This window comes from Manacus vitellinus, unplaced genomic scaffold, assembly GCF_001715985.3.
Source record: "Manacus vitellinus isolate BGI_N305 unplaced genomic scaffold, ASM171598v3 scaffold_1_pilon, whole genome shotgun sequence".
Lineage (NCBI taxonomy): Eukaryota > Metazoa > Chordata > Aves > Passeriformes > Pipridae > Manacus > Manacus vitellinus.
The window spans coordinates 9,124,510-9,152,284 of record NW_021939396.1 but is presented as its reverse complement, the minus strand read 5'-3'; the positions used below and the strand labels follow the sequence as shown (position 1 = coordinate 9,152,284).

The following is a 27,775-nucleotide window of genomic DNA, read 5'->3' as shown; positions in this document are numbered from 1 at the left end:
TTTTATGAAGATAAATTACAAGTTACTCCCAGCTGCCTCCTAAACCTGAGCTAGTTTCTATGTCACTTGCCCTGGAAATCCTTCTCAGTTGCTGGGTTGGAGTTAACTTGCAGTTTGTTCCTGATGGGATGAGGCTGCTGGTCTTTTCTTTTGCGGCTCTTCCCATCCAAAGAAACCTTGTAGGGATCTCCGTTGTGTTGATTCTTCATCTCTTCCAAATGTCCCCAGAACGCAGATGAAGGCTGCTTATTTCTTTCTCAGAACCATTACAATGGGCTGCTTGTGTCTGGCCAGTGTCTGCTGGAGGAGCTCCTGGACATCATTTGCTAGTCAATTTACTAGTCTATATGAGTCTGTAGTTGAGCACTGAAATTGTTTTAGGGTAGAATTTACATGTAAAGCTAACTATGTTGCATTGTGTATTAAAATCCACTTAATTTGATTAAAGTAGCTCAATGTTTCCTTTGTTGGCATTTGAGCTGACTGTGACTTTGTCACTAATACTCCACCATGTTGCAGTTGAATGCACCCTCAGGAGACAGACAGCTTCAGTAATCCTTCTTTCTGGAAAAAGTATAGTAAAAATTTGGAGAGGGTTAGGGTTAGGGTTACTGGATTAGGGTTAGGGTTACTGGATTAGGGTTACTGGCTACTAAGAGTACATCTGAACTTTCTAACTGTGTTTGCATTTTGGTTTTGAATTTGTATTTGAAAGGACTCTTTGTTTCTAATGGAGGTTATAATGCGAAGCGTAAAAGTTTGTGACACCAAAGGGAAATTTTCCAACTGTTGAAACAAAATGCTTCAAATCAAAATGAGTTTCAATTTAGCAACCTTAAAAATTTCAAGGTTTTTATGTTTTTTCCCACTTATTCGGAATAGTAAAAAGAATAATTAAGATCTTGAAACCCTGCAAGATGATAGAATTATCATCATGATAGAATTAGATTTTTCGGGTTTCTTTGACATCCCCTCTGTTTGAGTAGTACCTTCTGTTGGCTGAATCTTCAGGCAAGAACAACATGTTCTTCTGTCAGTATTGCAAGGTCGAGGTGTCTTTTGAAGGGTAAACCAGACATCACTCTTTTGATACTAATAGAAATCATGCATAAAATCTGGAACTTTGTCAGTCTGTCCTGATCCAGATATTAAAACTGTGTTTTCTTTACAGGTGTATCCACTCTTTCGATGATGAAGATTGATGAGCTGCAATTTGGCTTGGATTACAATATTTCAGAAGACTTTCTGAACTTGCCAGGCAACCCTCCCTCTAGACTTTGGGGACAGTGGAGCTTAAGTTTATGTCTCCAGTATCACACAGGAGAAAGAGCGTTACTTGGTTGCTTTGCACAAGTAATGAAAATCAGTGCTGTGTTGCCGTTGGGAGGAATACTCAAAAGGAGAAAAGCCTGGCATATAGATCTTGTTTTAGAGACAGAGTTTGTCTGGAAAGAGGGTGCTTAAGGGAAGATACAGGAAGAAAGAGGAGAGGTGATGCTACAAGCCAGCTTCCTGACTTCCAGAGTGGGACTGAAGCTTCATAATAAGGTAAAAAAAAGAAACACCATCAAACCAACCGAACATTTTCTTTCCTTCCTGCTTCACTCAAATATCCATCAGACAAGAAACAGGATGAGTCCATGCATTGATTAGAGTAGTTTCTCCTACTGCCTCCATTCCCTCTCCTGTTCTGCTGCCCATTTCCTGCACCCTGCAATCACCCACGCCTTGAGTAGGCTTCAGGTAAAAATCATCAGCAAATCTCTACTGTCATAGTTGTCCATGTACCTAAGACTTAAAATTTCAAGTATTTTTGCTTACACACACACACACAAAATATGTCACTTGTGGAGGATGCTTTGTGCCTTTACTTTATGCCTGAGGAATTTGTTGCTTTGTTGTTAGAAGTGAGGATGACAAGTCCCTCACACTCATCTGCACTGTTTGCAGCTCCAGCTCCAGTACATAACAGTGATATATTTTCCAAACTGGTGAGATACAGAGCAAGCTGAAATGTATGGGCTTATCACGTTGCTTCGTCCAAAGCCACAAGAGGAGAAAGGCAGGAGGTGGAAAATAATAGAGTAAAATTATCTGGTTTCAATTTACTACCTTTGGAGAACTGAAAAACATTGGCTGCTGAAAAGAAAGTTGAAGCTTGATTTATTTTTTATCTTCTTTCCTGCTCCAATGTTTTTCCTCATAAAGATGCATGACTCCTCACATGTTGGGCACTGGGCTCTGGAGTGCTGGAAGCATTCTTTGGAGGAGAAGGCTGGCCAGGATGACAGAGGGATGTCAAGCTTGGTTTATTCTAGCAATACAACTCCACAGACATGAGGGACACGTGGCTTTCCTCTGCTGTACTTTGTGCAGTCTGTGGTTCATGTGAGGGCTGTGTGGCCGTGAGGGTGGAAAGGGTTCATCAGTTCATCAGACTCTTCCTCTGAGGTTGGTACATGTGATGTTGCCATGGAGGCCAAGTCAGCGTCCACATGGGGACCTTTACTGTCATGACAGCATTCCCTAATAAATTTGGCAATGATGAAAAATGCTGAGTTGAACTCCAGTGAGAAGAAAATACCCTCATTTTCTCAGATCAGGGGTTTCCTGGCTCCTCCTCACCCTCACATCTCAGCACTGAGCTGAAAGGACCATCATTTAGTATTAGAAGTTTTTAACCTCTATGACTCATTCAGTTGTTGGTTTAACTGCTGATATTTCCAGTGAGAATGCCAGTGACAAGGGTAGATACGGTGATGGGAAGATACCCACTGTCCAGGAAGCAGTGATGATTTCACATCAATGAAGAGACTATCTATGACCAAAGGTGTAGCTGCTACATTTCTAAAGCAGGTTTGAATCAGAGTGTGGGTCTGGCCCAGTTTCTTGGAAGAACCAAATTAAAATATTTACAGGTTAATCATAAATTTCTGTTTCAGAATAGATGTTTAGATGTTAAGTTTGAGAGTGAAATTACCCATTAAAAGGTTGTGGTGAGGGAGCATGTGATACATATTGAACAGCAGCTGCTCTACTGAAGATGTGAGGGAGTAGAAGTGGCTGTACAGAGTGAGACCATTTGGTTTGATATTTCCCTTGATGACAACCAAGAGAGGAAAGAATATAAGAAAGAGCTCTCTAGGGATGAGTCTTCCTCAGCAGATCCTTCCAGAAACCAGTGTTTAAATGCGCTAAGTACTTCTTTGGAGTGTCCTTTAGTTGTCCCAGTGGATCAGATGCTCCTCTCATACTCAGGTTACGGAGTTCATTACTCTAAGCAACCTAAGCCATGCAGTGTCTGGCCCGATATCATGTTTATATGGATTAGCCCAGGTCACCTAAATCAGAGGTTCTAAGTTGGACTTAGCTGGTGGACATCACAGCACCTGGTGGGCTGATGGTCCTGCCCTAATGTCCAGGGCTGATCTCAGGAGATTGGAGTTCACCTGTGTAATTATGGCATTTAACCCCTCCGCTTCCTCCCCTGGAAAGCATCTACTGGCACTTCATACGAAGCACCAGTCACATATGTGGGTGTGAATTCCTGTGTAACAAGTAGGATTTAATGAGAAGAGCAGACCTCAGAAAATCCTATGAAGCCCAGTCTTCAATTAGTTGTGTAGAATATTGTCTCCTTGGTGGCTTGGTGCTTGAAGGAGAGAGATACAACCCCTTGTGTATCTCGCAGGAGCCTCTTCCAGGTCTCCAAAGAAGAATGGAGTGTAATTTGGCACTTATTATTTCATTGCATCAGCTTTTCTGGGTCTGGGAGTGCTCTTAGCACAAGCAAATAAATTACCCGTCTCATTTTGCTGCGTGCTCTGCAGCCAGCCATATGTTTGAGCCTGATAGAGATTCTTATCTCATGGGCTAAAATTACTCAATGGAGGATGACATTTCTTATCAAGGGCTTTGCTGAATCAGAGAGTGGCCCTGGCACCCAGCTCTGAGACACCACTGCTCTTTGTCCACCCTCCTAGCCCAGCGATAAATGGATTTGTGTCTGTAGGTCAGAGGCGCTTGCATCAAGGTTTTGTTGCCTCTGAGGATTGTCTGTGTGCCTGGGAGGACATGGGATTGAGAAGGGGAAAGCAAGACTCCTCATTTGATTAAAACAGAGGGTCTTACAGCTGTTCAAATGCATCTTCACTTGGAAGGTCCTTGTATGCACAGCTGATAACTTCAGACTTCACATCCAGGGACCCTCTTCTCCACTGTGCGAAGGCTTTGCTTCCAGTTACATGGTGTGAAAAAGCATCCCCTCCTACTGACAGCAATACCTTCTCTCCAGACTTACAGCTTACATCTCTCCATTCTCCCACCTCTTTAATGGGCAGGTTAATTTCCTTCCTCTCTTTCCCTTTCTCTCTTTGGAGTTTATCAGGTAGCTACTGATGATTCGAGGGGTTGTCTGGGTTTTTAGCAGGTAGGAGAGAGACAAACAAAAGCTCCTCCTTACGGCTTCTTCCCTTTGCATTCTCTTTTCCTCTTAGTGCAGAATTTACAGCATGGGATGTTCAGCTTCTGCAGTGTTTCTGGGCAAAGCTCTTGATGGAGAGTGGAGGGACCTCTTGGTGAATTGTCCTTTCCTCTAGCTGAGCACTGTCCACAAAGGCAGGTTTGTTCCTAGGAGCCCTCCTGGACAGGAAGCAAGACTAGCCACCCACCCACTCAGCCACCCAAGCATGGTCAAACTCTCTGTAGGAGGTTCCTGGGAAAGGCAGCTCTGAATTAACATGTTTTCTCCCTGCAAAAAGGTGTCTTCCACAGGTCAATACTCATGTAGTGTTGTACTAAGAGCAGGGTAATTTTCTCAGATCAAAATAAATCTAGTAAAATGCTGTCTTTGACAGAGAGAGACTGAATGTGCACTGTGGATTTCTTCTGCTTAGTAGTCTTGTGTGGTTTTAATTTTTTTCTGTGACTGGAGCAAGGCACTTCTCTCCCCCTTTAATTACAAGTATCCTCAAACTGGCCTGTGGCAGCCACGTAATGCACAGCAGGAGGTCTAGTCCCAGGTGTCCAGCAAAACTCATTCTTTAGGTCAGAATAAGGGTCATAACTGTGCCCAGTACAGTAAGGACATTGTGGCTGAAGGTCCCGCTATGTGCACCCTTGCCAGCCCAAACCTGACATGCTCTTGGGAACATGGGACAGGCCTTTGAGTGATGCTACCCAAAGAAGGCCACTTAATTTCTAAGACTCAAACCACCATCACTGCTTTCTGCAGTGCCCCATGAGATGCCCAGAGATAACAGCCCTCTGTGGTGTGGCAGTGGGCCAAGGCTGTGCTCTGACTGACTCCTTGGGGCGGCTCTTCTGCCATCTGCAGCAGCCATCCTCTTTGTTGGCCTGCAAGAAATGCTGGGGCTGATGGGTGCAGCATCCCCAGGGTGCCCCATCCCCAGGGTGGGGTGGCAGGGGTCAGAGAGTGGGACACTGCCACCCTTCTTGTGGGTGGCACCACCCTGAGGATGTGCAGCCACCTTCCTCCTTTTGAAACAGCATCCACAGCCTGACTGAGTTTTTTCCATGTCCTTCCTCCTGCTTTCTGATGGTGCAGCCCAGCACCCATCACAGCTTGCAGCATGGAGGTCCCAGGCACCTCCAGGTGCCATCACATGTGGCTAAGTCCTCCTTCCTTCAGATGTTTTCTCTTCACCATTTTCCTCCCTGAATCGTGCTGAGTCACCCTGACCTCACAGGAGCAACCTCAGGCCTGCCCAACAGCCCCTGGCCCTGTGCCACCGGTTGAGCAACCAGTGCCCTGAGGTCATGGTGGGATGGAGGTCTCCAGGGCCGTGGATGACCAGCTGGCCCTTGGGCTCCGCTCCCCAGCTGTGTCTGCATGCCATTGCACCACAGTCACGTTTTTCCACATTACCTGGCTCCTGCTGAGGTGGCTGTTTATCTCCTGTTGCCTTTGGATGCAGTGCTGTCCCATCCTGTGAGAACAGGTCATTGCCTCAGCAGGGGATTGGGAAGGTTCTGGAAAAGTGCCGTGCTCAGGGCTAGTGGCCATCTGATGTGACCAGCTGGCATGTCCATGTAAGTCCCAACTGAGTCAACCTGGCTTGTCCTGCCAGGTGCCTACTTTTCATCCTGTTGCAGGATCATGTTTGATTTGTTAAAAGAAAGAGGAGAATGGTTTCCCTCCAGCTGCCAACTGCATACTCTGTCTGTCCATTGTCTCAGGCTGTGACTTCTGAATTGCTGCACATAACTTTGACTGAGCTGCACTCAGGCAGCGTACCCACAGCATGTGCCTCACATTCCTGCAGAGTGCACCCCAGATCCCACGGTGTGCACCCTATTTGTGCACAGCGTGCAACCTGCACACCCATGCTAAGCATCTACATCCCCATGTTTTGCAGCCCAGGTACCCATGACATCATGGCATGTAGCCCACCTACCCGAACAAGTACCCAGCACAGCCACAGCATGCACACCACAAGCATGTCGAGGTTATGTGCTGGGTGGCAGTGCGTGAGGTGACGAGGAGAGCTCGTGTCTTCGCTTTCAGTTCCCAGACTGAGTTTACAGTTGGAAAAAAACCCCCAAGACCTGTAATTTTATTTGTCAACTGAGGTAATTTTTCTTTAGAAGCCACTAAGACACAGTCAATGTGGAACCTGCAGCGCTCATGCTAGAAACCATTATCTAGGTTAGGCTTACACACTCATAATGGGAAGGTTGCAGCAATTCTAGTACATGGCCAGAATGTTGTCTGTGCCCAGTTTTGGTCCTGCTCTGGTGCAGCCAAAGGTGATGTAGTGGCAGAGGCCTGTGGAGCAACCTGTTGGGGCTGCAGTTGATGGTGTCTGACAGATGTCCCATGTGTAGCTCTGGGAGTGTGGGAATGGGGACTGAATGGGCTGAACCACCTAATGTTCCCAAATACTTGAACCCCTAAATCTGTTCACCACAGTTTCTTCCAGCCAGGTATGAATTCTGGAGTCTAGAAGAGCCTCCAAAACATCTGCTCCATGCTCAGGGCTTCGCAGTACCACATAAACTTGTGAATGCAGGGCTGGACAAGCCAGCAGAAATGCATTACACCAGAGGGAAAAAGCAGATGAGCTTGTTCACTCCCATTTTAAGCAAACCAGAATACATCTGTTAGAAGGAGAGTCTTCACTAAAAAGTAACTGGGAACCTTTCCTCTCTGGCTTTGGTGTCTTGAAAATGCAGAGCCTGTTTTCAGAGGTGCTGGGGACAAGTGCTGTGTCCTGCACCCTCTGCTTGCTCAAGCAAACCCTCAGTGCCAGCTTTTCCCCATCCAGTTTCTGTCCTCATGTCTTGTACTTGGTCATCTTCCCACCTGATTTGTTACAGTAACAAACAGTTCATTTAGGTGATTTCCATCTAGCTTTAATTAAGATTCTCCATGCTTTTTTATTCCAATAAAAAAAAAAGGTTCCTCTTGTTTGCTTTGGAGTATGGGAGCGTGCAGCCGGGTGCCCTTGACTTCAGCAGTATTTAAGCGCACGTGTAAGCGGTTTCCTGATCCTGATCTGAACCAAAACTGCAGTAAATCTTGACGACTCTCAGTGGGAGTCTTTCATCTGCATGAAGCTCTGTAAGTGAAGGAAGCATTGACAACTCTTGGAGCCTGCAGAAAGAATGTGTAAATCCTGGCAAGGAGGTGAATTACTGTGGAGTTCAAAGCATGACACGCTCCTTTATGTACTCTATCTCTGCTGTCAGGGGGGAGTTAGCTCTTAAAATGTGGTGCTGGGGATGGGATTGTTTTGTGCTTTCTTTTGTGCTTTGTGTTTTGAACTTTGCCAAGCATTCAGGAGGATGGGTACTGCCCCATCCCACAAACTGACTGGCTGAACATTGTGGGAGGAAGGATGAAGCTGCATTGGAGTCTCTGTTTCCTTTGGTGCTGCAGGAGTAACTTTACAAAGCAGTCAGTCCATAGCTCAGGAAATATTTTCCTGCTGACTGGATCCCTAGCTAGTGACTGCCTTCCCCCTCTGGGAGGCAAAAGCAGGAAGAGCAAAGTTCTAGCTGAAGGTCCTGCGTTTTCAAAATGACTCTGATTTTTAGTTCTATTTTTTTAAATACTCAGTTGCTGGATTATTGTTCAAGGTATCTTTCACTGGGCTTTGCAGAATGTTTCATTTCTTTTGAAAATTTTCGAGAGGAAAGAGTCCCAGTGATGCTGTGCAACTCCAGGGGGCTGCATGGGATGCAGGCAGGTGGTAATACCAGGAAGAAGGGATCAGAAGTCAGAGCAAATGCAATTTATGCAAAGACATCATGAAGAAATTCAGTCTGGTGAGAGCATGGAGCAGCAAAACACCTTCCCAAGGAGAGACAGAGCTTCACTGCTTCGCTCATGTGACACAGGGAAGGATCCAGCTCTCTTCCCCAGGGGATGGGCTGGTGCATCTTTTCCATCTCTAATGTCTCCGCTTCCTCATATCTGATGTAAATAATTTATAAGGCTCGAAACGTGATCATGGGGCCGTCTGTGCAGGAGAAAGACTAAAGCCTGGGGCTGGCGGTGTGCAGCAGACCTGGTACCTAATGCAGTGCCTGTTCTCCTTGGGCAGTATGCCAGGTGAATAAGTGCTGGATTGGTGTCTGAATCTTAATAAAGTCACCTCACATAGTAATTTTCTTCTTTCCATCCCTTATTCCATGTCTCCTTCCCCCTTCCCTTTCTTTCCTTTTTTCTGATTTTTTTTTTATTCCTCCTTTTTTTTTCCCTTCTGTTTTTCCCTCTTTTCTTCTCTTTGCCACTACATTCTGCATGTGAAAAATTGGCATTTTTGTTTTTTACTTCTGTACTGGTCTAGTTTGAAACTGGGGATGAAAAATCACCTGTTGATGCCAAATGGAAGTCTGTGAAAAGCTCTGCTGGCAGCGGGGTGAGAGATGGCTTGAAGTAGCAGTATGTAGGAAGATGTTTCTCTATCCTTGAATTCAGTGTCTATAAGTAACCAGTGAATGTAAAACCCACAAAGCATGGTGTAGTGTGAATACCTGCAGAGCAACTGCAGCACAGTTTCACTGGCAGTTCCCAGCACAGTTGCACAGGTGTTTCAAGCTTTCTGGAAAGTAACATGAAGTAGAGCCAAATCTTACTCTTGGTTATGTTGCTCCCTCACTTGACAGACTTGCTTCTCACCTGGAGCTCCAGAGATTGAGGGAAGATGATGCAGAGTCTTTTTGCCATTGTGGAGGGTGGGTTGTCAGGAGTAGCAACCAGAGGTGTTCATCAAATAGATAAAAAAAATAGAACCCAGACTCCAGGGGTAAGCTCACCCCCAGGAGAGCTGCCTTTATCTACTACAGTGTCTCAGTGGAACACCTCTCCTGTGAGGAAAGACAGAGAGAGTTGGGGTTGTTCAGCCCAGAGAAGAGAAGGCTCCAGGGAGACATTAGAGCACCTTCCAGTGCTTAAAGGGGGATATAAGAACATGATCAGAGGGCTAGAGCACCTCACCTATGAGGAAAGGCTGAGACAGCTGGGGTAGTTCAACCTGGAGAAGAGAAGGCTCCAGGAAGACCTTAGAACACCTAAAGGGGCTACAAGAGATATGGAGAGGGACTTTTTACAATAGCATGGAGTGGTAGGACAAGGGGGAATTGCTTCAGACTGAAGGAGGGCAGGTTTACATTGGACATAAGGAAGAAACTTTTTACAGTGATGGTGGCAAGGCACTGGCGCAGGTTGCCCAGAGAAGTTGTGGATGTCCCATCCCTGGAAGTGTTCAAGGCCAAGTTGGATGGGGCTCTGAGCACCCTTGTCTACTGGAAGGTGTCCCTGCCTTTGGCAAGGGGGTTTGGAACCAGATGATCTTTGAAGGTTCCTTCTTATCCAAACCATTTTGTGACTCTGTGATTCTTGAAATCCTGCAAGTTGTGATCCCCTATTGCAATGAAACCATTTGCATTAATTGAAAGGGAAGAAACATGACAGTTTCAGTCCGTTAAGTAGCAGACACATACTCCTGCCAAGAAACTGCTGGCAACTGCTGCAACTTGGAGGTGACAGGTTCAGCAGAAAGGTGGAGGAGTGGATGAGCCCAGAGCCTGAGCATCCCTTCACCTGCACAGGTACACTGGATCAAATTACCATAAAAGGCCATGGACAAACGTTAGTGAACCTAAAGAAAGTGATATTCTCTCAGAATATTCTCTCAGAATATCACTCCTCTCCGAGTCTCTAGGGAAACAGGCCAGCCTACCAAATGGGACCAGAATCGACAGTAATTACATTTAGAAGTGGCTTTTGCTGACTTAATCTCTCCATGGGCTTTTTCTTGGCATCTCTGCTCTGGTTGTTGAGAGCTCATTAAAGTGGGCGATCACTCATCCTTGTGCCTGGGTGGCTGGTCTTGTCAGTCCTCCTTGTGTCATTCATGGAAGTAAATTGTAAATATATATGTGTTTTAAAACTCAGAGCTTTCATTACATCATACTCAGCAGCATGGTCTCCTTTTTGTGCCGTCTCAAATTTATCCTTCAAACAACACACGTAATTTTTCAGCACCATTGCAAAATGTTTCAACAATACTATTGTAGACTCAAGTATTGTAGTTATTTATAAGAGCAGGATGCTCACAGCTTCCTGGGACTGTATGGTATTTTCATTTTTTGGCTTCTCTTTGGGACTCATGTAAACCACTCTTTATTTTCAGCAAAGCATCTGTTTTAGCTTCACGAATACTTTGTCTTTTAGACTGAAAGGGGCCTCAGAGTGTTTTAACCTCCTGCTTCCCCTGCCTTGTAATCTCCCCAGGGTTTGCCAGGCTCCTTCCTAACATGAATGGGGGGCCAGAGGGGGAGGCGGGAAAGGGGGGGGATTCACTTCCGATGAAGTCAGCCGAGCTCCGAGCTCCGTCCTGCAGCGGCTTAGCTGGGAAGGACCCAGCTCAGGATGCTGCCAACGCTGGATTAGGCAGCTTCCCTGGGCTGGGAAGCCGGTGGTGGCTGTACTCCCCCTCCACTGACCTTTTCATGGGAAGCTTTTCCCAACTGGAAGATGCATGAAGTTGTTAAATGCTTCCCAATGTCTAGTTAAAGTTTCCCCTTTACTAATTTAATTTCTCTTTGCCTATGACTTAGGTGATTATTTTAAAAAAAGAAAAAAAAATCACTTTTTTGACAGTTTACATATTTTTTTTTTCAGTTTGAAGCATCTTTTTTTTACCTTTAAGTAGATAAAAATCCTTTGGTCCATCAAAGGTGCAGGGGATATTGGCTTTGGAGATCACCTCCATCTCATCAAATTGCTTTATCCAACATGTAGGGATATTTTAGAAAAAAATTAAGTCATAGATTTGAAAATGTTCCATCTACTTGAAAAGGAAGAAGCATGCACTGGGCCCGTCCCTAATTTTTTTCCAGGGTCATAACTTGATGCCATTTTCTTTTTGTGTTCCTGTTGGTGGTTTGTGCAGTACCACCCCTGAGAATCCATCCTGCCTGCAGTGCTGAGCAGTCCCCGTGTGCCTGCTCAGGTGCTGGACTGCAGCAGTCCTGCAGCTGAGTTACTGTGATAAGCAAAGTGCAGAAGAGGAAGGTCGTCCCCCTTTCTGCTGTGGAGTTCTGTGGAAGATCCAACACCTCACCCAAACCCAAGGAGGATTAGCGCATGGTAAAGCTGGAGCTTGAAACCCTGACAATGTGCCAGCACCTCAGCCTTGTTGGGCTGGGTCTTCTCCTGGGACCACTGGAGCTCAGTGAGGAACTTGGGCTGGTTTGGGCCACTCCTGGCTCTTAAAGCCACTTTGGGTTTCAATGAGACTCTGCTCCAAAGGGTGATAAGGGAGTTTATGTCCACTAGAAAACATGGCAGGAGGCAGAAGCCTTGAGAAATTTGGTACCATGAGAGCAGGGAAGAAAGGAAACATGGAGGAGGAAGAAGAAGACTGCTCCTCCTTCCTGGGTATCTTCTTCCCCTCTCCGTCCTTCCTCTTCCTGCTCAGCACTCTGCCTCTGGGACTCACCCTCCACTTTAGGGGGTGCTAGCACCCTTTCTGGTTAGGAAACCAGTTGTGCAGCTGATGGATACCGAATTTTTGAAGCCCTGTTAGGTGTTTTTGTTTGCTCATCTTGGAGATTAGGCGTGGGAACAGTTGCAGCCTGAGACGCCGGTAGCTGACAGTTACATCTAACATATATTTCAATTTTTATCTTCCTGCAGCTGTTTTCACAACACTCATATGAAAGGTCCACTTATCTCACTCCTTCCATGGTGGAAAAGGCTAAAGAAAACATTCCTGTTTGTTTGTATTGAAACTGGTATGGTTTGTGGCTTTCATGTTTTTTGCTGGTTTTTTTTTTATCATCTTGAACTCTTTAGGAGAAGGTAACAAAACACTCAAGGGCAGAGTCTTTTCTCTTCTACATCAGTGCAAATGTAGGACTGTCACTGACCGTGGGATTGCATTGTCTTATTCTCAGAGGCACACTCTGTCTTTTAAATAAATAGATGAATCTCTCTGCAAATGCTGGGCACATTAATTTTCCACTCCCTTTTCTTACTCATTAAGGTATGTTGCATTATAGTTATTAGAAGTCAGATCTCCTATAGCATAGCAGTTGCATTGTCCTTAAGGACAATTTTTTTAATCCTTCATACAAACAGCTATATCAGCAGGATAGATATAGAGGGGTTATTTGGCTTCCTGGGACTGTCCATTGCATCCACACAACTGCAGCTTGCATGGGTGGACCAGGGGTTGTGCACATCTGGCTACCCTGCATATAGCCAGCAGTGTTGTGAGGTTTCAAAGAAAGCCTGGAAGCCAGGGAGATGGCAGCCTGCGTGGTACCAGGGTGCCTTGGAACCCCTGCAAGGCTGATCGGGTTTGGGCGCTGGAGCTTCTCTGGGACATAAGAGATTTGGGAGACACGCTGTGGCTCCTCATGTCCTTTCCTTCTTCTGGAGGCTGGTGTGGTCTGCTGCTGTGAAGATGTCCTCCAGCACAGTGGTGGTACTACCCTTCTACAGCCTGGAAGGGTAGTCAGGGGAAAGAAAGGGCTTGATTTCTCACGTATGTGCTCTCAGGTACTGAGCTGAGCCTGTGCTTTGGGGTGGGGAGGCAGGGGGATTTATAATGTCGTTACAAGTCTTTGTGTCTCTGGTCATTAGCTAGATGCAAATCATGAGATCTTTGAATTGGCTAAAGTTTGCATGAAATAAGTGAGTCAGACACTTCCCCCTGTTGCAGTGGTCTTCCTGTCTGCAGATCAGTGCCGGGTGTGAGCCAGAGCACCAAGGGCTTCACTTGCCGCTCTGCTCCAGCAGCTCCAGGTCAACTGGAAACCATTTCCAAAGTCTGCATTCCTTTGATCAGTGATTAGTGAACTCAGGTATTTAGGGTAAATGTTACAGCTTTCTGGGAACTGTCACCTGAGTAGCCACATAAATGGCGTGAAATTATTGTACGGGAGCCAGTCCTGCTGACACAGGAACGTTTTCCACTTGTGTGGATATAAAGGAGAGGACCTCTCGGTGCTCCTGGATGCTGAGGAATTCAGCCGTGCAGCCTTTCCGAGAAGTGATTTTTCTGCCTGCTTTGTAAACTGTAAAAACAAAACACCCAGATGAGGAGGTTGACCCGAGAACGTGTAGCATGCTGCCTCACTCAAGATCAGAATCGTCATCTTCTGTGTCCCAGTTTTGCACTCCATCTATTAATATGCCGTGCTATTTTTAGTCCTCTAAGTAGCCACATTGTTGATAATTAGCTTCACTAATAACTGCTCTTCCATACGCTGCAGGACCCACCAGCGGAGCAGCACGCTCTTCTGAGCCAAGCTAAATACAGGGGCGGCTAATAAAAGGCATCTGCGTTTCAAGTTGGTTGTTGCTGAGCAGACACGTGTCCTTGTAGCTCTTGTGATCAGGCAGCTGCCTAAATACAGCTCCTGTGCTTTGGTTAAGGATGAGGTGTTACTACTCAGGGTTTCCGGGGCGTTCCCTTGCTGACCTTTGAAGAAAGTGAAGAAGCACAGTCTCTCCCTCTCTCTCTACCTTATGCTGAGTCAAGGCTGCTGCTTTCGAAGAGAGATAGCATCTCACAGTACCTGGTGCTGGAAATTTAATTAATGGCTGCAAACATCTTAGATGATGGCTATATTTATGCCCCAAGAGAATTAGTAGTTACTGTAGGGATTGGGAGGTGCACTTGGAGCAGCTGGATGGAGCTGAGTGACCAAACCAGATGCGAATCCAGCAATAGATGACTGCAGAGGAGGAGATACGGAGCAGCAGTTCTCTTGAATGCCACAAGTGACTGCAATTTTGCTCCATTAAAAACGCAATCACTTCACCAGTAGCAGCATAACAGTGCTATCAAACTAACAGACACATCAGTGGTTAAGAGAAACACACTATTTTCACACATTTTCTTTTAAGAATCCAGTCTCCAAACTTCCAAGCCCAAAATAAAGGATCCAAAAATGTTCTCTAGCACGTGGCAAATGAGGAGCTGGATGACTGCAGTGCTGTGTCACCTCACTGCATGCTTTCTATCTGACTTTTTCACTGTGTGTAGAGCAACTGTGTGTAGAGCAACTGTGTGTAGGGACAGCCAAATGAGCTCCCCTTTCTGAAAATGCCCGTGTCAGAGGGGTTATCAACTCCAGAGCCCTGACCTCTTACGAGAGCACCATTTAATTGCCTCCAGATCTGCAAGATCTGTGTGAATGTCACCATGTTTGCATGCGAGATTTTTTTCCCCTCTCCCTCTTTGATATAAATATATCTAGATACTTATCTTTAACTGTGCACACACGCATGCAAGCCAGGCTGGTTCACTGAACATTGACAGAAGTCATGTATGCTTAAACCAGCAGTCTTTATTCAGGCAAAGCCCCTGTTGATTTTTCCTTGCTTCTGTAAATTCCAGAGCCTTGATCCAAAGCTGCTGATGCACATTTGTTTGCCTTTGTATCGTAATACAGATGGGCAATACTTGTAATACAGCTACATTTATTTACTGATAGAAATGTGCGGAACTGTGTTAGGTTGCTACATAGATTATTATTGATTCCTTCTTTTTCTTTTTATTCCTGCAAAACTGGCTAGGCTAAATCCTATGCTAGGCCAAATAGACCTCTCTTTCTTTTTTTCCCACCAAAAACTGAGCTGGCAAAATGGTCTTTTCCTTTGTGGGAATCTCCTAGTTTGTGTCTAATAATGTATCACACATGCTACAAAAGCGCTGACAGGGCTAGATTATATCTGTGGCCAGTTCATTTCCTACTCTATGTTATATTTGCATCTTGGTGGTAAGATGTGACAGGTTTTCCCCCTCTTCCCCTATATACTGATTTCCCATGAAATGTATATATAGACATTTAAAAGGCAGTTTTGATCATGCAACTCAAAACAAGGAAAAAAATACCAAACCAAGCCCCAAACCAAGAATTAAAGGCTCTAGTAAAAGGGTCTCAGAGCAGCAGATGTGTACTTGGAAAAACGGGAGAGGTTTCATAGAGGACAAGTTGCCCTCCCAAGAGCATTGACTGGCTCCAGTTCTTGTGTTCTTCAGGCAAACTCAAATGGGAAGAGGTGGACAGGAAGACCTGAGATGAAAGAGCCTGGAGCAGCACAGCTTGCTCAGCCCCATAAGGTGTATCAGGGAGGAGATGACCTGCTGAGGCAAAAAGATGGTTCAGGAGCAAATGGTTCTTACCTGGCATGACTGTAATTAGGCTGAACATAAAAAGAAAGTTTCTAATCGTGTCAGAAATGAGGTTTTGGGGAAGCTTTTCAGTAAGAGTGAGGGAACCGAGGTGTTTGGTTTGTTTCTGTGCAGGGTTATGTGTTTGCCTGAGGTGGATGCAGATGGAATTTGGGCTCTGGGGAGGCCCTTCTCAATCCTATTTAAAAAAAAAAAAAAAAGAAAGAAAAAGAGAGGGGAGAAAGTATATCTAATGAAAATGAATTTGAGGTTTCAGGAGAGAATAAGCTGGCCTGGTTTTATTTCTGAATGGTTGTCCCCATACACAGCCTGTGCTCCAGTGATGGAGTCAGTTTTATTCCAAGGTTGATGGTTAAGTGCTGAGAGCAACTGTCTGAGGCTGTGCTTATGGGGCCCTTTTCATCTGGTGTGAGTGTGCCGATGCCAAAGGGGCTGGTCCCACTGACTTTACTCTCCCAAACTGATTTCCAGCCCATCCCTGGTGTCGGTGCCTGGGAGCATGGAATCCTGCAGCGCTGCAACACTGACTTAAACAAAATTTAACCCAGAGAAAAACCACAGTCAAGCTTGTTCTTGATGGCGTCAATTCCTGCGCTTGTCTGACAAGAGCCTCTGTCCCTGGGCAGGTATGGAAGCCAGAGGTAACCCTGAGCAGTGCTGGGGGTGCAGTGTGAAACTGCCCCAGCAGTGAGTCCCCAGTACAGGAAGAGTATGGACCTGTTTTGGCAAGTCTGGAGGAGGCCACAAAGATGATCAGAGGTCTGGAGCACCTCACCTGTGAGGAAATGCTGAGAGAGCTGAGATTGTTCAACCTGGAGAAGGCTCTGGGAAAACCTTGGAACAGCTAAAGTGGCTACAGGAGATTTGTAGAGGGACTTTTGACAAGGACATGGGACAAAGGGGAATGGCTTTATACTGAAAGAGGATAGATTTAGTTTGGACATGAGGAAGAAAGTTTTTATGATGAGAGTGGTGAGATGCTGGCACAGCAACCTGGTTTAGTGGAAACTGTCCTTGCCCATTGCAGTTGATTTGGACAAGATGATCCTTAAAGGATGCTTCCAGCCCAAACCATTCTGTGATTGTACAAAATGCTGTCCTAGCCATGATAAAAGCTTTTATTTTCCAGTGTCTTCCAGGTAGGAGAATATAGAGGTGGCCTCACCTCAGGCTTTACTCTTGGGTGTGGAGGTCTTGGGGTTTGGTGGGTCTGTGTTGGTCCCCATGGACATCCCCTCGTGCCTGCTCCCCACTTGCAGGCAATCCAACAGAAGCATTTTGCCCACCCTGGAATCTTCTTGCCCACAAGGCCTCACAGCCAGGCTGCAAGGACAGCGCATGGGCTCCTCTCTGCTGGCATGAACCTTCATGACAGCCTGTGTGAAACACTTTCATGGCTCTGAGATGTCAGGGCAGGGTGATTCATACATGGGGTTTTCTCTACCTTTCTAGTATGTGAAGTTGGGGAGGTGTTTGGAGTTTTCTCCCCTTTCCGCCCCCACACCCCAACTCCCCCTCTGAAATCTCCACAAGACACCCATGTGATGACTCAGCCCCCTTGGGAGACCCTTAGGGTATTTCCCCCACCTCCCCAGCAGCGATTTCTCTCGTGAGAAAGTTCTCTAGGTCTTGACCTCAGATCCTGTGGCTCACCGGAGTTCTCCAAGGCACAGGCAGGCAGCAACACAAAGGCCAAAACAGTGTGCAAAACAGCCAGTGTGGTCGTTCAGGGTTGCTTTCATCAAGTACATTTGAAAGAAGGTATCTTTGTCTTTTTCTGTCATTAATTTCACCACTACATTATTTGCAATTTAGTTGTTGAGCTTTAGTCAAAACAGGGGTAGGTGAGGAAAGATCCCTCCTGTTCAGGATCATTTTGCACCCGGTTCATGGGTAAGTTGGGGTTTCCCTGCTGTTCAGGATGTTACAGAAACCAACCCCAAGCAGCTCTTCCCTAGCACTGGGTTCTCACTTCGACCTGCACTCACTACCAAGCAAGGAAGTGTTGAGCATAAACCCCCAAACTGCCACATCTGTAAATTTGAGTCCCTGTCCCAAAAACTATGTCAATGTACAGCCTCTGCCACAGGTGTTTGCTGAAGTATCCACCAGCAGGAAGGGTCACATTATGGTTGGTTTAGTGGTACTTCAGTCATACTCTGTGTGGGCCTTTCTTCTCCTGGTGTGCATGTTTCATCTGATGAGCCCCAAGCCACCTCTCCCTCTGCTGTTTTAGGTGCTGACAGAATACCATCCCATTCATTTTATTTCTTTGATAACATGTTTTGATAGTTCTTTTTTTCCCTCTTGTTTTCTTCCAGATTTATCTGGAAAGTATGACTGGCAGGGGCAGCTTACTCACCATTAGATAAGTATTACAAATGACTCATGCAGTATTGATAGCTGTGCAGCTGAGAGGAATATACTGTTTTATAACAGCTGTTGTGTGATACCGAGAGCCAGGAACCTTAATTTCACTATCCATACATTTCCATGAACGTGCTTTGGGTCTCTGGCACCTTTTGTCCTTTTTCTTTTCTCCATACAAAGGTTTCACAGAAGAGGTTTTGCTTCCCTCAGTGGGGGTACAGGGTATGGGGCAGCTCATGTAATTTCAAGTTGTCACCTTGAAATGAAAGCTTGTGTTGAAAGGCTGCATCTTTGTAGCTGTTCTCCAGGACCTGAAATTTTTGTCTTTTTAATAGATGCCATTAGTGGCTTTCCTTGATTCTTTGGGGGTTTTTTGTTTGTTTTTTGTTTATTTTTTTTTCCAGAGCCATTACACTCCTTCAGCACGGCAAATCAGGAGGTGCAAAAACAGGTAAGGCAACTGCTCTTGCAGCATGTTACTTTTGAGTCATTAGGGCAAAATATTGGCTGCAATAAAATGAAAAAAAAAAAAATTGACTCAATGGCAAGTGAGAGTTGTACCCAATGTGCTCAGCTCCATGAGAACCTGTGGAATTACTACATTCAGGGATGAATTTGCAGGCTACCTGAGAGTGTACACCTGAGCCTTCCTCTGCTTCCAAAACCACTGGCCTTGAGGCTGTGTGAGCAATAGGTGATGAGATTTAAGAAGTGATGAGCAACAGGAAGGAACTTGCCCTTGGGAGAGATACAAAAGGAGCTGTGAAGGTGGGAAGTACATATGGGATGGCAGGAGCTGTTGGGGAGGTGTTAACCCACAAGGGATGGCAGGGGACTGAAGTGGCTTTAGCTTGGTGGGATGCAAAGGGCCATACAGCAATGAGAAAAATTCAGAGTTAAAAGTTACTGTGAAGTGATGTGATACTGTAGTAGGTTGCACAGAGAAGTTGTGGATGCCCCGTCTCTGGAAGCGTTCAAGGACAGGCTGGTCAGAGCTCTGAGCAACCTGATTTAGTGAGAGATGGCCCATAGCAGGGGGGTTGGACTAGATGATACTTAAAGATTCTGTACAAGCCAAACTATTCTGTGGTTCTATGATTTTGATGATTTGCTGTGCTCATTGGAGTTTCTGTTCTTCAGGGTGTTGTTCTTTTATTTTGGAGTAAAGAGCTGTGTCCTGCTCATGCTATAAAATAAAAAACAATTACATTGCATCTGGCTCCAGCAGAAGCCCCTGCATGATGGCTTACAACATAGGCTCAACTAGGCCCCTGCCTCATAGAATAGAAAATGCCTGTAAGGCTTCCTCCATTTAGACTCTGCATCAGATATTCACATACCATAAACTTATCTCAGGACTAAATTTTTCTGAGTGATAATGTGGTGTTGCTCTTGGGAGAAAGGATGAGGGTTTGGCTTTTGGGCTTTCGTGCAGCATCAACCAGTAAATGCAAGGATCAGGGCATCAGGAATTTTACCAGTGTGTTCTTCCACTTTGGGCATATCCTCCTACAGAGACATGCCTAAAAAAAGCCCCAAATTCTGATGAATGCTCTTAACCATCACTCGGTGGAAATATTTTGGGGTAGAGAAATGAGAATGCCATCCCCTGCCCTGCTCCCCTTGCATCATTAGGGTCAGGATAGCAGCTCAGAGGCAGGATCTGTGCTTCCCCGGGGGTGGCCTCAGCTATACATATTCAAATCGATCACCCAGGCATGTCACCTCACTGCCACACACGGCTGAGAGAGGCACAGGGGCTTTCCAGCCCTGCAAGCCATTATTAGTAAGAGGGTTCACCGTGGTGTGTCTTTGGGTTCAAGCTGTGAACTGCCAGTGGGCTCTAAAAACTGCTGCTGAACCTTGTTAATAGTGTTGCAAAAAGTTTCCGAGAAGCATAATAACTTCCCTAAATATATATATTTAACGTCTAAAGATGCTCGGGCGTGTGTTTATGCTGAAAGCTTGCTGACCCCAGTAGAGGGAATTTGTACTCTTTCAGAGAGCTCAGGCAGGTAGTGGATAAAGATAAGGAGGGAGTTGTTGGGATTTTGCTTCTCTGACCATTTGGGACGGTGGATTTTGGGTCATGCTTGTGGGTTTGGTGAGTAGGTAGAACAATTTAGAGCAATGTGAGTGGCCTGTATGGTAACTTCAAGATTGCGCCAGTTGAGCAACTAGATCAGGGGATTACAGATCCCAGGGCACCTGAAGTCCAAATAGGTTTTTTAATCACACAGGTCATTTTAAAAGAGATAATTAAGTTCCTGTGTTCCTCAGTAGTGCCTACAAATGTTCCTGTGAATGGCTCATGAAGCACTTGCAGTCTGTAACTTTTGCCAGAGGTAAATGTGCTATTAGGTGGAAATTAGCTGCCCATGTGGCATTTTCTGTCTTGGAGTCTCAGGGTGTTTTACGGAGATGTGTTAATACAGCTGTGCTGAATGTACAACTCATCAGCATGCTCTGATAACCATCCTCATGTGAAATGAATGCCGATGGAGCTCTTTGAGACATCGCTGCTCCCAGTTCCCACCTGCCCTGTTGCCAAAAGCTGCTCCCCACAGAGGCAGGGCTATAGGATGGGCTGCATGTGCAGCTGTGCGTTATTCATTGCTCCGTACGAGCACAAAACCATCTGTGCTTACTGGAAGAGCTGGAATGCAAGATGGGGAAGCCAAAATGTGACATATCTATTCTACCTTCCCTTACGAGAGGGGTAGATAATTAAAGCATGGAAATGCACTGAGGTGGGGGCTGTGACATTTCAAGTGCTGAAGTTGGGCTTTGAGAGCAGTTTTGCCGTCTGGAAGTCTCTGTTTCTTTACATTTGGCTAGTTAGCAAGGTGGGAGTCATCGCATAGCAACCCCCCATGTAGGTCAGTGTGCAGCTTTTGTTTTACGCTGTAGGCGGGGGAGATCTAGTCAACATTGTCCATAGGGTGTCAGGTGTGATGGATCTGATGAATGAGTTGAATTGCACCTTCATCTTCCCTGGCTATATGGCAGATTCTTCACTGACTGCAAAAACATCCTGTGCCCACTTGCTCGGATGCAGATGCCAACACTGCAAACACCTTTCCTTGATCACATGTGGCGTGTCCCCAGCCAGCTCGCTTAGACTAGGTACGAATCCTTTGGATGGCTAGAGGGTGGGTGAGATGAATTCTACACCTGCTGTAGCAATGCTCATACCCCAGGCTGTGGTGGGTTGTTTGGAGGGAGAAGGGAGTGTTAAGTAAGTTTAGTGAGCCCTTCTTCTAGCAAGACTTACTTTCCATCCATTTCTGAAGAACATGGTGTTCAGATCAAGGCCAGCTTAGAGAAGGGAAAATTCCTGTAGGACACTGGCAATTTGGCAGTGGCTGTGTCACCATGGACTGTACACCCACTGCAACTGTGATCCGTGGATGTGATGAGGAGGCAAAGGTAGGACAGGGCACAAGAACCATGTGGGAGCTTTTCAGGAATAATGTTGCTTGAGGCAGTATGGGGAAGGCTGGAAGTAAATACTGTCCTTTTCCCAAAGATTTAATTAGTTTTGTGGCAAAAGTTGCTTTGTGTCTTGGCTCAATGGTTTCATAATTTTAACACTTGCCATTTTGATACGGGTACTTAAGTTACACAGAAGAGGTCCCCAGGTGTTTGATCATGTCTGGGCAAATTGTGCTGGGCAAGTGTCACAAGATGCTTTGATGAAACTGTAGCCATCTATCATGGATAGGATAATCGTGGCCATATAAGTAGCAGACATCGAAATGGATTTTCAACAACCTCACCTTTGTGTGATGGCTTTAGGGGAAAACCTTGCAACTGATGGGAAACCAACAGAGGAATATTTGACATTTCAGTCAAAATGACAGGCTCAAAGTCTGCCCTGACATCTCACTCCGACACATGTCATCCTCCAGGCACCAGGCCAGCCATGAGAACCCCATTGTCACTTTTACTCCCTCTCCTTATGGACTCTCCAGGAGGTAGCTGTGCTGCTATCAGTGAGTCATAGAAATGTTTGTTACCTGACATCTATCACCATGAGGGGGCCTTGTGAACTTCAGGGCAGTCATCACAATGACTGTGGTGTTAGTAGGGAGAGGGTGTTGTGAGGTTTCATCTTGGCTGAGCAATTCGGTGTGTTTTCACCAAGGGCAAGGAAACCAGCTCCTCTGCTCATGTTTCCCATGCCCTTCTGGGTTTGCCAAACAAGACGTTGCAGCATCAGGCTGTGATGGAAACGTCCATGTGTGAATGGGATGGAAGTGTCAGTCTCTGCAGTGCCTCCATCTTGGTACTGACAGTGAACAGGGAGGAATTTTGTTGGCTGCTGGTATTGTGGGCATTGTGTTCAAGAGGGATGTTTGGTGATTTTCTTTGCCTGGAAGTATGTGAAGGTGTCTGGGTCCTTCTGCGGTGTTAACCTTTGAAGGCAGGCTGAGAGAGCTGGGGTTGCTCAGCCTAAGGAAGAGAAGGCTCCAAGGAAAGCAGAGGAAAGGAAAAGACCTCCTTATTGTGGCCTTTGAATATCTAAAAAATGGATTATAAGAAAGAAGGGAACAGCCTGTCATGGCAGGATGGGGAGCAACAGTTTTAAACTGAAAGGGAGCAGGTTTAGACTGGACATAAGAGGAAAATTTTTTATAATGAGGGTGGTGAGACAATGGAACAGGTTGACCAGAGAAGTTGTGGATGCTCCATCCCTAGAAGTGTTCAAGGTCAGTTTGGACTAGGCTTTGAACAACCTGATCTAGTGGAAGATGCCCATGGCCATGAGAGATGGGTTGGACTGGGTGGTCTTTGAAGGTCACTTCCAGCCCAAACCATTCTGTGACTGTATGATTTTAATTTTGCTAAATTTCCTGATGAAGGGAGGAGGGGGAGGGGAGGCAGTGGGACTGCTGGCTGTAGGAATCTCTTCTGTGTTAGCATCCCTGCAAGCCCTGCTGCTTCAGTCATCCTTTCCTGGGAATCACAGAATATTCTGAGTTTGAAGGGACCCACAAGGATCATTGAGTCAAACTCTTAGGTACTCAGGGCTGGAGAGATTTGGAGTTGCTTTCTCATTAACTCCAGTTGTGTCTGAGTTGAGAAGCTGCCAAAGGAGGAAGCAACTAAAGTAGGACACAAAACCCAACCTCTTGTTTTCCTGGGCTGCTGCCTCTGGAGGTCCACAGGCCATGTGACCGTGGGGAGTGTGGGCTGATGGGCACTTGTCAAGTGTTCTTGTGCTGGTGCACAGGGATGGTTGTGCCAGTGAGCTCTGGACATGTCTCTTTTCAGGTCCCAGCACCTTCTCCCTTTTAGATAGTCCCTGGTGCAGGTGTACAGGGGCTAACTCTGCCACCTACACTGGTTATGGTGGCAGCAGACTTCCCCCCTGCAAGGGGAGTTCTCCCTGCCTGCTGCAGAGTCTGAGCAGTTAGCTGCTACAGCCCAGCCCTGCTATTGCAGCAGATCTATAGATGTATCGTGAACAAGGAGGAGGGGAAGCACCTGGACACACATCTGCATTGGACCATGTCACACAACTGTCCCAAGTGGGCAGCAAGCCCAATCAGTTGGTGCACACATTGCCAGTGTCCTGCCCACATGGCCTTGCCAGCCTCGCTACCTGTTCTAGGCAGTGTCAGCCTGGGCAGGAGGCTGGTGCTTGCCTGGTTGTGTCTTAAAGCCTTGATCACTCCTGATTGTTACCCACCAACCTCCCCAGCCCCATGTTTCTCTTTGCATTTGGAGTTGCAGCCTGAAAATACTCAAGCTAAACCCTGTGCCCCAACGGCTGCTCATCTGAAAGTGTGGAGCCAGCTCACAGCAGCTGCTAAAATAGCAGAACTGAAGTGGGGAATGAAAAGTGAGATGGTGATTAAGACCCGATTTCCTGTCGTGGCCCCACAGGGCTCCTGCTGGCAATGGAGACATTGGCAGTGGTGGTATGAAACGTCCCAACCTTCGGCCTTGGGCTGGCTGAATCACTTCTTCACAGAAGAAAATGTCCATTTTCCTGATGGCAACATCTTTTATCCGAACCATAGAACTTGGAGGAAGAGACTGTGCATCTTCTTTATATGATCCTTTAAGAGCCCACGTAAAGGGGCTGTCCAGCTTTGTTACTTTTATTGACAAGCTGCAAGAAATTGTTGGTGAAATCTTAAATCCCAGCTACATAAGTGAAGCATATGAATAATGCACAGGCTGCCCTGTGCTGCTCTGTTGTTTCAGTGCTTTGTAGATGTTGGTAAGAGTGCTAGGCTGGGCTCAGGGGGATGGTGAGGATCCTGTTTTTGGAAGTGGGGAGGACAGGGATTCCGTGTGGGCCAGGCTGGTCCTGGCTGAGTTGGGGTTGGAAGAAGCAGCCATGGTGGGACCCAGGCCAGCCCTGAGGCAGGCTGATGTTCGTTGCTTTGTGTTGTCTGGAAGACCTGAGGGAGGGCACAGGATTTGGGAACACTGGGAATGCTGGTCTGCTCTGGATTTTTTCTCCTATCTTTGATGATTTTCTTTGGACCCACCATCTAGGACTGGGAGAGAAGAAGTTACAAGAGAGAGAAATTGCTGCTGAAGGGGTGGTGAAGCTCCTTAGCTGATGCTTTTTGTTCCAAGGACACATGGGTTGTTCAGCTGTCCTACCATTTGGCCCTGTGTGTACCTAGATGTTGTAAAAAAGCAAATACATCAGAATTAGTTAATCTTTTTGGCCTTCCTTGCATCTGAAGTTCATTCAAGAGAAAACAGTTGAGTGCAAAGGAGATGCTGAGCTGACTGCTGTTCCTCTGAGGACACTGTCTCACTTGCACTCACTAACTTGCTATATGTTTGTGAGTGCCAGAGGAAGCTTCTGGTTTCTTTCTCACCCTGGAAGTGCAAATCACTGCTCTCCTGTGTGTGCTCCAACAGCTCCTAGGTCTGTACTGTAGAGGTTAGAACCTGATGTGTTTCAGCAGTCCAGATCACATTACTGTAAACTGGATCCTTCCTGATCGGAGCAATAATGTACAACACGGAGGTGGGACTTTCTTACACCACCTCATCCTTTAAAGAAATCCAGTTGCAAAACGCACTACAAAGAGACCAGAACTCCACTGACTGTGGTGTTTGCTCTGTACTTGGTGGTTACCCTATTCCTTTCTCTGTTTGATAAGTCAGAGCAACTCCCATCATTCCCAGTGTTAAACCCACCAGATTCTCTCACTACTCTTTGCTCTGCAAGAGACAGTTGCTACTTAATTGAGCAGTGCAAGGGACCACTGCTTGAAACTCAGTGTCGTGGGGCTTTTGGTCTTTTTGGCTTCTCTTGGAGTCACCCACATTTCCTCCAAGGCTACCTCTTCCTCTGCGTTCATGCAGCACCCGGCACCACTGGCATGCCTGGGACAGGCTTCTGTCATACAGAGGGCACGTAACTGCCCTGCTCATACCTGATCAGTGTGAAAGAAGTGCAGAGAAATGTAAAAGTACATGTAATGTGTGACAGAGCAAGTCAGCATGTGGGACTGACTCTGACAGTGGTGGTGTTGGAGAGGTTGTGCTGTTTCACAGCAGTCAGAGTAATTGCCCTGAACTGGTACCCTCTACTCCCATCACTTTCCTCTGACCCAGGAGTACTTCTCTGCTGTTGAGCAGCCTGGGGCGTGCATGGCCCACATGCAGAAGCTGAGGAAGGGGTCAGAGGGGACTGTTGATCCTGAGCATGGCAGAGCATCATGCATCTTTCGTGCATGAGAAGGGGCAGCTTGCTTGCAGAGAAATGACTTCCTGTGCTCATGAAGAGACTCATGTAACATCCACTGCCATGGGGTAGAGGGATATTTTGCACTCTCTTGGTGCCTTTCATCCCAGAGGAGTTCATAGTGCTTTTTGGACTACTTTCATAGTCCTGAGAAAGCGTTTAACAATAGGTTTTGCATGAAATGTTCTTTCCTGTCGGGAGAGCAGCACCCGACTGCTGCAGCTGCAACGCTGGGAGCCAGAGCTTTTCCAATGTACTGACTTTTGCTGACCAGCAAAGCAACACCACAGCACAGTGTCATTTTAGGAACCTGGAGAAAGAGCTACCCAGAATTGTTTTGAGTATTTTAGGAACTATTTTGAAGGAGGGATGGATTAAAGGAGAGGAAATAATACAGTTACGGGAAGGTAAACAGCTGCATTTTGAGCAGGCAGGCCAAGTATGGCTTTGAGGAGATAGCAGGGAACAGACAGCAGATGAATTTCTGTGCAAAATGCCATCATACAGATAAGCTTTTCTTTTTACAGAGAGCTCTTTCATATCAATCTAAGGAGGAAACAATGCTTGGTTGAAGGAAACAACATCACCTTGGTCTGATGGCACCTGGCATATTCCCCAATCCTGGTTCCCCAGCCCAGCAAGGCTATAGGAGAACTGAGGGATATGGAAAAGACAATAAATTTTCTCCAAGGATCAGAGATGTATTCTTCTGGGGTGATCCAAGTGTGTTTAATTAAACTCCTGCAACCAGGAATGGCAATATTACTGATATATGTGAGTCACTGCACAGAAAGGCAGCAGACTGTGCCACTGTCCTGACTTCCAGGTAGTAGTCACAGGGCAGGGAGGATGTGGCAGAAGGGGAAGATCTGGTGGAAGAGGAAGAATCTGCTGCAGTGAAGAGGCACGAGAGGCTGGACAGGGTGGTCCCAGTGTCGTGTTGGTCTGTGGAAGAGAGCAGGTGTGGGCAGCTTGCCAGCATGTCCCCATGTCACTGAGGAGGTTATCCGAATGACAGCTCCTCATCCTGTGGCCTACTTAAGAGCTCTGTGGCCATTCACTAGCCTGTCTTGGATGGCTTCTTCAATGTGATCCCATGTTCATGACCATGTCCACCAAACAGTGCTGGTGTATGGTGGAAGTTGGGAGCTGCATGGGAGAACAGCCGGAGGAGACTCTGGGTGGCAGGAGCCATCTCCAGTGGTCTCCCTGCTGCTTTCTTGCTTTGCTCAGTCTAGTGGTGGAAGGTATGCTCCCACCTTTCAGTGTGTCCAGCCCTGCAGGTCACACTTTGATGTGCCTTCCCTTTGCCATCCATGCCAGCTTGGCTTGCTTGCCAAGTCCATGTTCAGTGTGGCGAGTGTCAGCAGCAGAGCCAAAGGATCACCAGGGTGTGTTGGACTCTGTTTGCAAAGCCTGCAAGAAGATGGAAAAGGTCATTTTGTTTGGGGCAGGGGAGGAGGGAAAAGGCAACAAACCATGTGGGTTTGTTGCATTCCTTCAAGGAAAACAAAGCATCTCTGCAACAACTTGATGATCTTGGAGGTCTTTCTCAACCATAATTATTCTGTGATTCTGTGACAGGAGAGCAGCAGAGAAATAAAAACAGATAAAGAAGAGATAAAAAAAGAGATAAGATAAAAAAGATAAAGATAAAAAACAGAGATAAAAGAAGAGATGAAAATTGACTTGCCCCTTAGCAATCCTCTCTTACATCTCTCCTCTCATGGGTCTCTCACCACCAGCAGCAGGGAATAAAAAAGGCAAAAAAAAAAAAAGCCGCGAGATGGGTTTTGAATGGATGCCAAGTTTGATTTAATTAGATGTATTGAATTCGTTAACTCCAGAACGACGTGGCTGTCACGCGGCAGAAATGACGAGCTGCGAGTGGCGACGGCAGCGCGGCACCGACCTGCCAAAAGGTTCAGCAAAGCAGAAGGATTGACCTACTTCCATCGGCTCTGCAGAGAGCACAGGCGAGTGCTCTCCACTCACTGTCGCT

At 46.4% G+C, this 27,775-nt stretch overlaps 1 long non-coding RNA gene across 2 annotated transcripts in view; it reads left to right on the top strand.

Annotated features, from left to right (window-relative positions):
* Positions 1 to 27,775, top strand: part of LOC108640416 — a 100,326-nt gene that overhangs the window by 58,364 nt on the left and 14,187 nt on the right. For both annotated transcript variants that reach the window (XR_001921168.2, XR_001921169.2), the window contains one exon: positions 1,172 to 1,548. This is a non-coding gene — a long non-coding RNA (uncharacterized LOC108640416). The remainder of the gene's footprint in view (positions 1 to 1,171; positions 1,549 to 27,775) is intronic.